The following is an 11,671-nucleotide window of genomic DNA, read 5'->3' on the forward strand; positions in this document are numbered from 1 at the left end:
GCTGACTAAGAAAGGTATATAAGGAAGACTTTTTACAAACTTTTAGAAAGGAACATAAAGCAAATACTCATTTAACTACCATGTTAAGAATAAGGAATCGAAGATTTCCCATAACTTGAAAGATCCTTGTGTACCCTCCTCAAACTAACCTCTCTGCTTCTGCGCCAGAAGTAATTGACCTCCCGACTTGTGTGTTAATTATCAGGGTTTTGCTTATAGTTTTCTCACTTAGGTTTCCCAAACAATAGTTTGGTTTTATAAATTTTGTGTGTGTGTGTGAGGAAAATTAGCCCTTAGCTAACATCTGTTGCCAATCCTCCTATTTTTGCTGAAGAAGATTGGCCCTGGGCTAACATCCGTGCCCATCTTCCTCTACTTTATATGTGGGACGCCTGCCACAGCATGGCTTGATAAGCGATGTGTAGATCCACTCCCAGGATCTGAACCTGCAAACCCCAGGCCACTGAACTGGAGCGTGCAAACAACCACTACGCCACCAGGCCGGCCCCTAGTTTTATAAGTTTTTGAATCTGTCTAAACAGAACCCTACTGTATATTGTATGACTTACCTCTTTTACTCCAAATTACGTTTGTGAGATCCAGATGATGCCCATAGCTGGAGTTTCTTTCTCATAGATACGTAATATTTTGTTGTGTAAATATATCACATTGTATGTATCTAGTCTACTGTTAATGGACATTCAGATTATTTCCTCTTTTTTGATTAATTAAAAAATGGCTATAAACATTTCTGTGTATGTCTGCTTGTGCTCACATTCATGACGCCTTTAAGGAATACTCCTGAGGATGGAATGTCTGTGTTGTTACATTATATACATGTTCAACTTTACCAGATATTACCAAACTTTCAGAGTGGTTGAAACCATACTCCCAGCATCAAGGCATGGATGTCTCCACTGCTCCAGGTACTAGCCAACACTTGGTATTGATGCTTTTTAATTTACCAATTTAGTGGTGTGTATCTATTTCTCTAATTACTAATGAAATTGAACATCATTTCATAAGTTTATCAACCTTTGGATTTATTCTTCTGTGAATTACTTATTTGAGTCTTCTGTCCATTGTTCTGTTGGTTTTTTTGCCATTTTTTATTGATTTATTGGAGTTCTTTATATATTCTGGATAGTCATACTCCTCAGTTATATATCTTCTCCCAGTTTGTGGCTTTTTTTTCCCTTTTGATTGTTGTTTCTCCTCTATAGTATCTTCAGATAAACAGAAGTTTTGAAAATTATAATTTTAGTGTAATCTAACTTAGTAATCTTTTTTTTTATGGTTAATTGGTTTTGTGCCTTTAAAAAATGTCTCCCCGTCCTGCAAGATATTCTTGGATATTAACTTCTGAAATCTTTGTAGCTTTGGATTTTACATTTAGATCTCTAATTCTCTTGGACTTGACATTATTATTTATGTTCTATAAGGCAGATATTTATACAGATTTGCACACACATTTGCTATTTTCTGTATTCTTTATTCCATCTTAAATCTCTGACTTTTCACCTCACATCACTTTTCTTCTGTCTCAAGTATATCCTTTAGAGTGTCTTTTACTAGAAGTCTGATGGTGAAAAATCATCTTCAGTTCCTTTTAGTTGGCAAATGTGTTTATTGCACTACCATACTTTAAAGACTTTTTTGCTGGTTATACAATTTTAGATAGATAGGTACTTTCTCTTAGCACATTACTTCCCTCTTTTGCCTTCTCTTGTTGCTAAGAAAAAGTTAGATGTATTTCTGTTTCCTCAATGCCTGCTTTAAAAATCATCTCCTTATATTTGGTGTTTTGTCTAAACACCAATTTTTTTATTTATCTGCTTTAGATTTGGGGAGATTTTTGAAATTAAGAGTTGGTGACTTTCATTAGTTCTTGAAAAACATTATGCCATTTATTTTCAAATTCTCCCTCAGCACTTTCTTTCTCTTTTTTCCTCTGGAACTCCATTTGGACATTCTGTAGAAATCCACACTCTATCCTCCATACCCCTTAACTTCTTTTTATATTTTCCATAACTTTTTCCATAACACCTCTCTTTGCTAAATCATGCATGATTTTTTTTTATTTCATAATTTCTTTTCAGTTTACTTTGTGTCAGTTGTAGTATATTGTTCCCTTCTTCCACTGGATTTTTATTTTTAGTATTATTGTTTTTATTTCTAACTGTTATACTTGATTCTTTATCAAATATGTTTGATCATTCTTTATTATGTTCCATGCACATAATTTTCAGCATATCTTTTATTTATTTAAGTGTAGTAAGCACAGGCATTTTATATTCTGCATCTGAAAATTACAATATCTGATGACTTCAACGTTCTTTTTCTGATGGTTCTTGCTCATAACATTTTGATTATTTGTGTGCTCAGCTATTATTGTGGGAAACAGTTGAGACTTAAGATGAAAATGAATTCCTTTAGGCTCTACATTTGCCTCTGCCAAGTGCCTGGGGAAATTATCGGTCAGCAATCATTTAAATTTAAATTTTTGGATCTCAAAGGTAACATAAATTTAAGCTTCAAGGCTGCATGCTGTCAATCTGGTGTTTCCAAACATTTACTAATGACATTTTTTTCCTTGTCTCATTTTCAGTATCATATTTTTTTTTTCTTTTTTTGCTGACGAAGATTCACCCTGAGCTAACATCTGTTGCCAATCTTCCTCTTTTTGCTTGAGGAAGATTTGCCCTGAGCTAATATCTGTGCCAATCTTCCTCTATTTTGTATGTGGGTTGCCGCCACAGCACGGCCTCTGGTGAGTGGTGTCGGTCCGTGCCTGGGACTGCACCCGGGCTGCCGAAGCAGAGCATGCCGAATTCAACCACTAGGCCACATGGCTGCCTCCCCACTAGCATCGTATTTTAGATAACTAGTTTCTCATGTGGTCCCACTTGACAGGGGCAGAGAAGATGATTTCTGGATCACCATTATACATCTGTTAGGGTACCAGCTTTAAGAAGTAAGGATTTAATATCAGATCCTTCACCTTACGCAGGCCCTGGATTTTCTTTTTTTCCCAAACTCGGAGAGTCCTTCAAGACACAGTCCAAGTTCACAGGCCCAGCAAACACCTTCATGTGAAAGCCAGTTTCATTGTTTTCTTTGCTTCTTTGAGTTCCTACCTTTGGTTAGTTTTTTTTTAACCTGGAGAGTCCTTGCTTTCCTGCAACTCATCAGTTCATTTAATATTTAGCCACGATTGTTCTTTCTCAGATGGAGGTCTATCTAGGTGCCTAATCCACAATATTATTGAAAATTAATACCCTGAATAAATTTTAAATTCTTTTAAATTCTGTATTCTATCATTCTATATTTTTATTTGGATTATTCTATTTTGTCATACTTAAATTAGGCAAGTGGAAAATTTAACTGAGTTTGACAAACAAAAGAGAATTTTTTTTCTTAAGTTTTCAGTAGATCTTATATATCTAAACATTCTATTATTCCCAGTGAAATTTGATTTTTAACTTTCTGAGTTTGTATCACTTTCTCCTCTTGGGTGTTTTCTCAATATACATTTTATAAATTGTTTGAAACATCTCTTTTTTAATATTCTTTCACCGATTAATTAGACTAAATCTTTTGAGAGTGTACTTATCTTCCTCTTAATGATTTCATGTGGTTAATACTCATGAAATAATCAGACCTGATCTCATTTTTAAGGGCATAAAACTTTGAAAGGTCTACTTTTATATCTTTTGCAATCTTTCTTCTAATGTGTCCTAAAATCTATTTGGAATAGACATATCCTTAAAATCTTCTTAACTTCTTCATCCATTGATTCATTGATTCACTCATTCACTGATTTATTCACTCAATTACTGTAGGCTGGAGAATTTAAAAGCATAAGTCTATGTTTGTGGAACCACTAAATTATGTGAGACAGGTATTCTCTGGGCTATTCAGATTGATTGATTCAGCTGTGTTCCAGATAACATTCTGCAAAAAAAGGCAAAAATTTGAAGTTTGACACATATTCCATTTAAATCCTGTAACTATACCCAATGCCAGCAATAGCAGAGTGACCAGCAAGTCAAATGTTTGGTTAACGCAATTTGGTCCAGATGAAACACTCAAATTATGCCAAATTAAGGCAAAGTCCATCTCAAAGTCAAAGTAGAAAGCCAAAGAAGTGGTTTACAAGTAGACATTTTTATAAATACCACCTCCATGCCATTCTTGACTAAACTGCCAGAATCGTTCATTGAAAAGGGGAGTCCTTTTAGGTTGCCCTTTCCTGTTCTCTTTTCAGGCACCAGAAACATTATGCCTACCCTAGCCAAAGACACGTCCTTTCCATATCCAAGTCAATGATCTTCTATTCCTCAAGCGTTCAGCACTCTTCTATATCTTCCTGAAAGAATCAAAGTTCTGAAGAAGTAGAATCTCTAACCTCTTCAGGTCCTTGCAAACCACAAATTCTAGGTATGTATGTCCTCTTATAGGCAGTAAGGCAAGAAGAAACCAGAAAAGCCAAACATTTAGATATCTGGGACAAAAATTTTGACCTCTTCTGGTTAATTTTCTTTCTTTCTTTTACAACCCAGTAACATAACAACAGAATGAGAAGAAAAGAGAATTAGCTGGCCTTTAGATTTCTAAAAGTAAAAGCAAACAGCAGTTGGTGTGCAGGGCTATACCTGTCTGAAATGGTCTGTTGGTACAGAACTGGTTCATCTTGAAGGGCCAGGTCACTTACCCTCCATAAGGCAATGGCATTTAAAGAACGGTTTTAAATTGCAATCTGAGGTTAGGTTTAGAGGCTGGGCAGCAGAGAACTGTTAGCTTTGTCAGACCAAACAAACTGAGCACCCAAGGGCTCAAGGAGTGGAGCTAAGTAAATCTCTTTGACTTGGCTCATCATGAGGCACGGCAGGATTCAGAATCATACTTATCATGCCTATGAAGTCGATGCCCAGAAAACCAACCTAACTAAATACTTCATTTCTGCTTCCAAATTCCACATGGTTGAATAGATCTAGTCTTTGCCTGAAAACCATCTACTTTCTTCAGTTTGTTTTTTTTCTGGTGCCCAGAGATTAAATTCTTCCCCCTAAGTTCTAACCATTTCTCAGTCTTCTGCACCTTTGCAGTCTTCTGCACTAGTATTTCTGACACAGGATCCTTAAGTATAATTGTTAAAACCAAACATCAACTTACCAATTACAAAGTAGAAAACAAAAATGCTAATGTTTCCCATGCATCCACGTGTGAATGTATGCCAGAAAAGTGTCAGGACATTAATTTGAAGAATCAGTTGCTTATATTATATAACATTAATTACCAATATGTTGGTAATTTTCTCCTCAGAATGGAAGTAAAGCTAAGAATTTTACTGTGTTAAGATTTTTAATGTTTCTATCTCAATGTTAAGGAGTGCAAAGGAAATTTTCTAAATGTCTTTATCATAAATTCTTAATTTCTTAGGTCAAAGGTCTACTTAGATCTTTTTTCTCTTTGCCATGCTTATTAACATCATCAGATAATTAAAATATTCTAAGACATTAATCCTCATGTAAAAGAGATACATGAGCATTGGATTTATCTTGATAAATTTCACAGGCTTACCTGCTGTGTCTTTGAGCTGGTTACTGTAAATATATTCATCTCTCCCAGTTTTTAGGATTCCCATTAAGGCTTGTGCTGAGTAGGAGATGCATCAGAGCCTCTTTGTGAAATTATACTTGCAAAGCATTGGGAAATCTTAATCATTTTTGTTTTGGTTTTGCTGAGGAAGTTTCGCCCTGAGCTAACATCCACTTCCAGTCTTCCTCTTTTTGCATGTGAGCTGCCACCACAGCGTGGCCACTGACAGAGGAATGGTGTAAATCCACACTCAGGAACCAAACCCAGGCCGCCAAAGCAGAGCATGCCAAACTTAACCACTAAGCCACTGGGGCTGGCCCAGAACCTTAATCTTAGTGTAATGATTATACAAATTAAAAATGTATTCCTTCTTGTCTTCATTTCTTATTGTATCTCATTAGATAATACTTTTTATATAAAATATCTAATATGCTTATAACGGGCTTTCAAACCTCATTTAATTTTCTTTGTGTAAATTACGTGTATTTGTTTCCTAGGATTGCCATTAAAAAAAATACCATAAGTTGGGTGCCTTAAAACAACAAATATTTATTGTCTCATAGTCTGGAGGCTAGATGTCTGAAATCAAGATGTTGGCAGGGTTAGTTCATTCTGGAGGCTCTGAGGGAGAATTGGTTCCATGTCTCTCTCCTAGCTTCCAGTGGTTGCTGGCAATCCTTGGCATTCCTTGGCTTGTAAGGAATCTCTGCCTTAAATTGAGATCTGAAACTATAAAATTCCTAGAAGAAAGTAAAGGGTGAAAACTCTTGACACTGGCCTTGGCAATAATTTCTTGGCTATAACACAAAAAGCACAGGCAACAAAAGCAAAAAGAGAAAGAGGAATCAAACTAAAAGGCTCTGCACGGTTAAGATAACAATCAACAAAATGAAAAGGCTACCTATAGAATTGGAGAAAATATTTGTGAACGATATATCTGATAAAGTGTTAATATCCAAAATATATAAGTAACTCAAATAACTCAATAGCAAAATAATAATAATAATAATCCAATTAAAAAATGAGAAAAGGAACTGAGTAGACGTTTTCCAAAGACGTACAAATGGCTAACAGGTGTATAAAAAGGTGCCCAGTGTCACTAATCATCAGGGAAGTACAAATCAAAATCACAATGAGATATCACCTCATGCTTGTTAGGATGGCTATTATCTAAAAATAATAACAATAAGTATTGGCGAGGATGTCGAGAAAATGTACAACGCTCTTGGTGGAAATGTAAGTTAGTGCAGCCACTATGGAAAACTATATGGAAATTTCTCAAAAAATTAAACATAGAGCTACCAAATGATTCAGCATTTCCACTTCCATGTATATATCCCAAGGAACTGAACTCAGAATCTCAAGAGATATCTGCATTCTCATGTTTATTGCAGTGTTATTTGTAATAACAAAGACATGGAGGCAACCTAAATGTCCATGATGGATGAATAAAAAAAATACGGTATATATATATATAAAGGAATATTATTCAGCCTTAAAAAAGAAAGAAATCCTGCCATTTGGGACAATATAGATGAACCTGGAGGATATTATGCTGAGTGAAATAAGCCAGGTACAGAAGGACAAATACTACATGATACCATCTACATGAGAAATCTAAAAGAGTCAAAATCACAGAAGCAGAAAGTAGAATAGTGATTTCCCAGGCTGAGGGGAGGGAGAATGAGGGCAGTACTAAAAAGTACACAAAATTTCATATATACAAGATAAGTAAACCCTAGAGATCGATTGTGCAGCATAGCGCCTCCAGTTAACAATACTGTATCGCGCGCTTAAAAATTTTCTAAGGGAGTAGATCTTATGTTAAGTGTTCTTTTCGCAAATAATAATAATAATGAAAGCATGAGGAAACTCGAGGTGATAGATACGCTTATGGCGTAGATTGTGGTGATGGTTTCAAGGTGTGTATTTATCTCTAAACTGATCAAGTTTGTATACATTAAACATGTACAGCTTTTTTGTACGTCTATTATACTTCAACAAAATGGTTGAAAAAAATAAAACCAAAATTTAGAAAAATGCAATTTGAAAAAATTACAGGAAACTCTGTGCTCTCATCATTTTTTCAAATATAAGAATCCTATAAGAAATGAAAACAAAGCCCACCCTTTCCCAATATGAGCTTATCTTAGCTCGATTTCGTCCGCAAAGAGGCTGTTTCTAAAGAAGTTCACATGCTGAGGTTCTGAGGGAACATCACTTTGGGGGGAACACTATTCAACCCAGTTCTAGGTAAAACCCAGTCTCACTTTCAGAAAGGAGGAAACAGAGGAAGAAAAGGGGTACTCGGCCGGAGAGGGCCATCCACAACTAAGCACAAATCCCTTGCCACGAGACCAGCACGCTCTGATTACAGCGCATGCTCAGAAGCGGCCATACTCCAAATGATTCTCAGCGCTAGACGCTGGCTCTGTTTCCAAATACGCACACACGCCCGAAACACTCTCTCAAGTTTTTTCAGCTTTTTATTATTCCTTCATTTTTGAAACTTTTTGCCTTTGTTCCATAAGTTTCTGATTCCGTCGCTTTCTCACTCAGTCTCCCAAAATGACAGCAGAGAAAACCGCTTTATAGCTCTCCGCTACAGCATGTGATAAAACCTAGAGGAACTTCAGGGCAAATGGGGGTGCTTGCCATGTTATGATATTGATTTTGATATGCATATGTGTGTATTTGTTTATTTTCCTCTTTCGGCACTCATTAAACTTATTTTATTCTTCTAATAGATTCTGGCTGCAAAAGCTTCAAGGATCATGCCTGTAAAAATATGACCAAATTTAAGATTGAGGGTGCATCAGGCCATATTTTAACGTGCCTGTGAATTGTCCAACTCACTTCCCAGAAGCATAAAACACTCTTCATCAGAAAAACAAGTTATTTTATTATACACGTGGTGCAACTAGCCATAGCCAAAGATTTTTTAACACACAATGAAATCAAAAAGCAATTTTAGTTTAGTTTTTCCCCACTCCAAGTCGGTTTTTTTCTTATCTGTGGTTCCTCTGTTCTTCTGTGGATATATTTTAACCCTGTAACTTCCATCCACAAAAGATATTCTGCAGCCTCCCACCCACTTAGATACCAGCAATGCACCATTATATCCTCTTCCCTGTAGCAATTATTTTACAAATCACTTATTTAAAAGGGTTTGGATTAGAGAAACCAACTATCCCCATGGCTATTATATGACTCATAATTTAAAAGGTTCATTTTTTTGCTAAGCTATCAATATGGTTTAAAATAGGCAAATGGATTCTTTTTAAACAATTGATACTGATTTTGCTTTTTATGTCTCATTTCTAGACTATCCAATTTCTTTTCTCCTAGCATTGAAACTCTAGCACTCACATTTATATAATTTTACATACAACATAATTTGGTAATCAAGTATTGTAAGCAGCTATTTTTCTGAAGAATGAAATTGATGTATAAATACAGATCTGTGACCTGCAACATCTGATTTTAAATCTTTTATCCAGAAATAATGTCCTAACAGGTAACTCGAAATTGAATTGTATGCATTCAAAAACATTAAACATGTGAAGTGGATTTGCAAAGATTCATTCATCCTGCATAGTAAGGGAAAATAATAGCTTAAATGTATTTAAAAAAATCTTTATTCCTAAAGTTGGGCCTTTAAAAATAATCTCTTATATGAGAGGAAATAAAAGAATATTAAACAATAGGAACCAATAGGCATATATTCTGAAATTGTTAATAAAATACTTTCTATGCCAAGTCATATAACCTTGCTTGGGGTCTAAATCAACACAGGGCTCCAATCAACCGAACATACAGTCCATACAAATATATGCAGGGCCAACTTATAGTTCAATCATTAAATTTATATTCTCTTGCCCTTTAGACCTATAGCAAGCACCAAGTATCCTCACACTGCTTCTCCTTACTTTCACATGCCCAGGATGCTAAGTATGCTAGGCTTGAGCACATTTCTATTTCCCACCACCAAAATAAAAGTTTACCTGCCCATCCCCATGGATACCTATTTGCTTTAAAGAAATTGATAGCTTAATTTGTAATATAAAGTTTATACATTAAAGTTATTTAACATTTTAATGTCTTTCATGTAACATGCAAGTATTTATAGAGGTCCCCAAAGACTTAATTGACTCAAATGAATGTGTCTTGTGACAATCTTAGATAACAGAGTATGGCTAGCAGTGAGACATCAAAGACAGGGAGCTTCTTGCAGTCGTAGGAACTGCCTCTCTATAGGATGCACGAAGGGGCCCATGCACATTTGTCACACATATTTTATATCTGTATATGCTTGATCTGGTCAAAGGCAAACAATTCACTCATTCTTGAAATTTTCCTTCTTATATCTGTGATTGAAAGTATAGAATCCTCACCCTCCCCCACCACCCTCAGAGACTGTGGAGGAGCATAAACCTTGCCTAAGAACTGAAACAAGCTCTGCCAAGAGCAATTTTATCACTAAGTCTAGGGAATGATCGTTACGTGGTCTACAGGTCAGGATTGGGCATAGTATTTTTAAACATCAGCAATTCATGAACTGTATAATTCATAAAGTAGGAGGGAAGAATTGCAAATGAAAGGAAGCAGTACTGCTCTGCATAATAAGATGAAACATTATCTCCATTGAGAGAGTTATTCACAGGGCTGGTGTGGGGATTAACAGAGCTAATGTGAGCAGAGTGCACTCGGCCCAGAGGCACTCCGTAAAACAATAGCCATAGAAAAAAATTTTTTTAAGTTGCTGCTGAGTAATTGGAAAAATAAAGAAGTATGTCTCCAGCACATTCCAGAAGAGAAAATTCAAAGGGAACCAAACTAGGTCCACCCTGTGCAATTCTACAGGAATTGGAAAACAAAAGCAGGCTCGTGGCCCCATTTTTTTCAGCAGTTGTTGATCTGCCAAGGTAATCATGCTTTTCACTGATGAATAACTCAGACTTGGGAAAATATACTGTAGCTAGTTAGGTGGATTCTGGTTTTTAGAATTAGGTTTTACTGGCAATAGCAGAGAGTTATCACAATTTAAGTACATGAGTTTATTTTTCCCTCAAATAAAATGAACTAGAAGTAGGTTGCCAGAGTGGATAGGTGGCCTCACGGTATCTAGTGTTTTCAATCTTTCTCCTTTACTATTCTCAATGTCAGCTTTCTTCCTCAAGTCCCCACAATGATCCAAGACGACTGCAAGAGTTCCAGCCATCACCACTGAGCACCAGGCAAGAGGTAGCTGGAGGCAAGAAAGGCAAAAATCACGTGCCTCTTACCTAAGTCATCCTTAAAACTATTTCCCAGGAGTCCCGTCCAAGCACTTCCGTGTGCCTCTCCTCAGCCACTCTAGATGCAAGGAGGTGCAGGAAATATAAACTTTCAGGTGGATGTATTACCACATCAAATGAACTCAGAGTGTGTGACTAAGGAAGAAAGAGCAGATGATTTTCGTTTAATAACTAGTGATCTCGTGCACACTGAGAAGAGAATGGGTTTTCCCAAGGGTTGGTAGAAACGGGCACTATGCATGAGAGGGAGGAGCAGGCAGAAGAGCCAGTTTTAGAACAGTATATGTTCACAAAGGATACCCAGGGAAGGGTGAAACTTCTTGGCTGCTTTTCCCATGGACTAGAAGAAAAGCCATATATGGCTTCCAGCTTTAAATATTTTCCCCATCCTGCCATCACGATTCCCTTTCATTATTCGCACCCTTCATTAAGACTGGATACATAGATGCTGTTTTGTGCAGTGCTGTTTAAAGAATACAGGAAAATCCATAGCCACTCCTGGGCTGAGAGGCACAGATGTTACTTCACAAGCTCTGAGCTCCTCAAAAGGCCCATCCCCCCACACAAGGCACTGGTGCAGTGGACACAGCCTTAATTCAAGGGAACTGGAATGTTCTGGAGCTACTACAGTGACCAGTGGTGACAAGACAGGCAGGGGGCCTATTATTTTTGCCAATATAATAGGTGTGGGGTTGGGAACCAGGGACAACAGCTCAGACCTTGTAACACTGAAGAACAATGGCCAAATGAACAACAGAGGAGGGGGTCACAGA

This window comes from Diceros bicornis, chromosome 16 (assembly GCF_020826845.1).
Source record: "Diceros bicornis minor isolate mBicDic1 chromosome 16, mDicBic1.mat.cur, whole genome shotgun sequence".
In the NCBI taxonomy this organism is placed as follows: domain Eukaryota; kingdom Metazoa; phylum Chordata; class Mammalia; order Perissodactyla; family Rhinocerotidae; genus Diceros; species Diceros bicornis.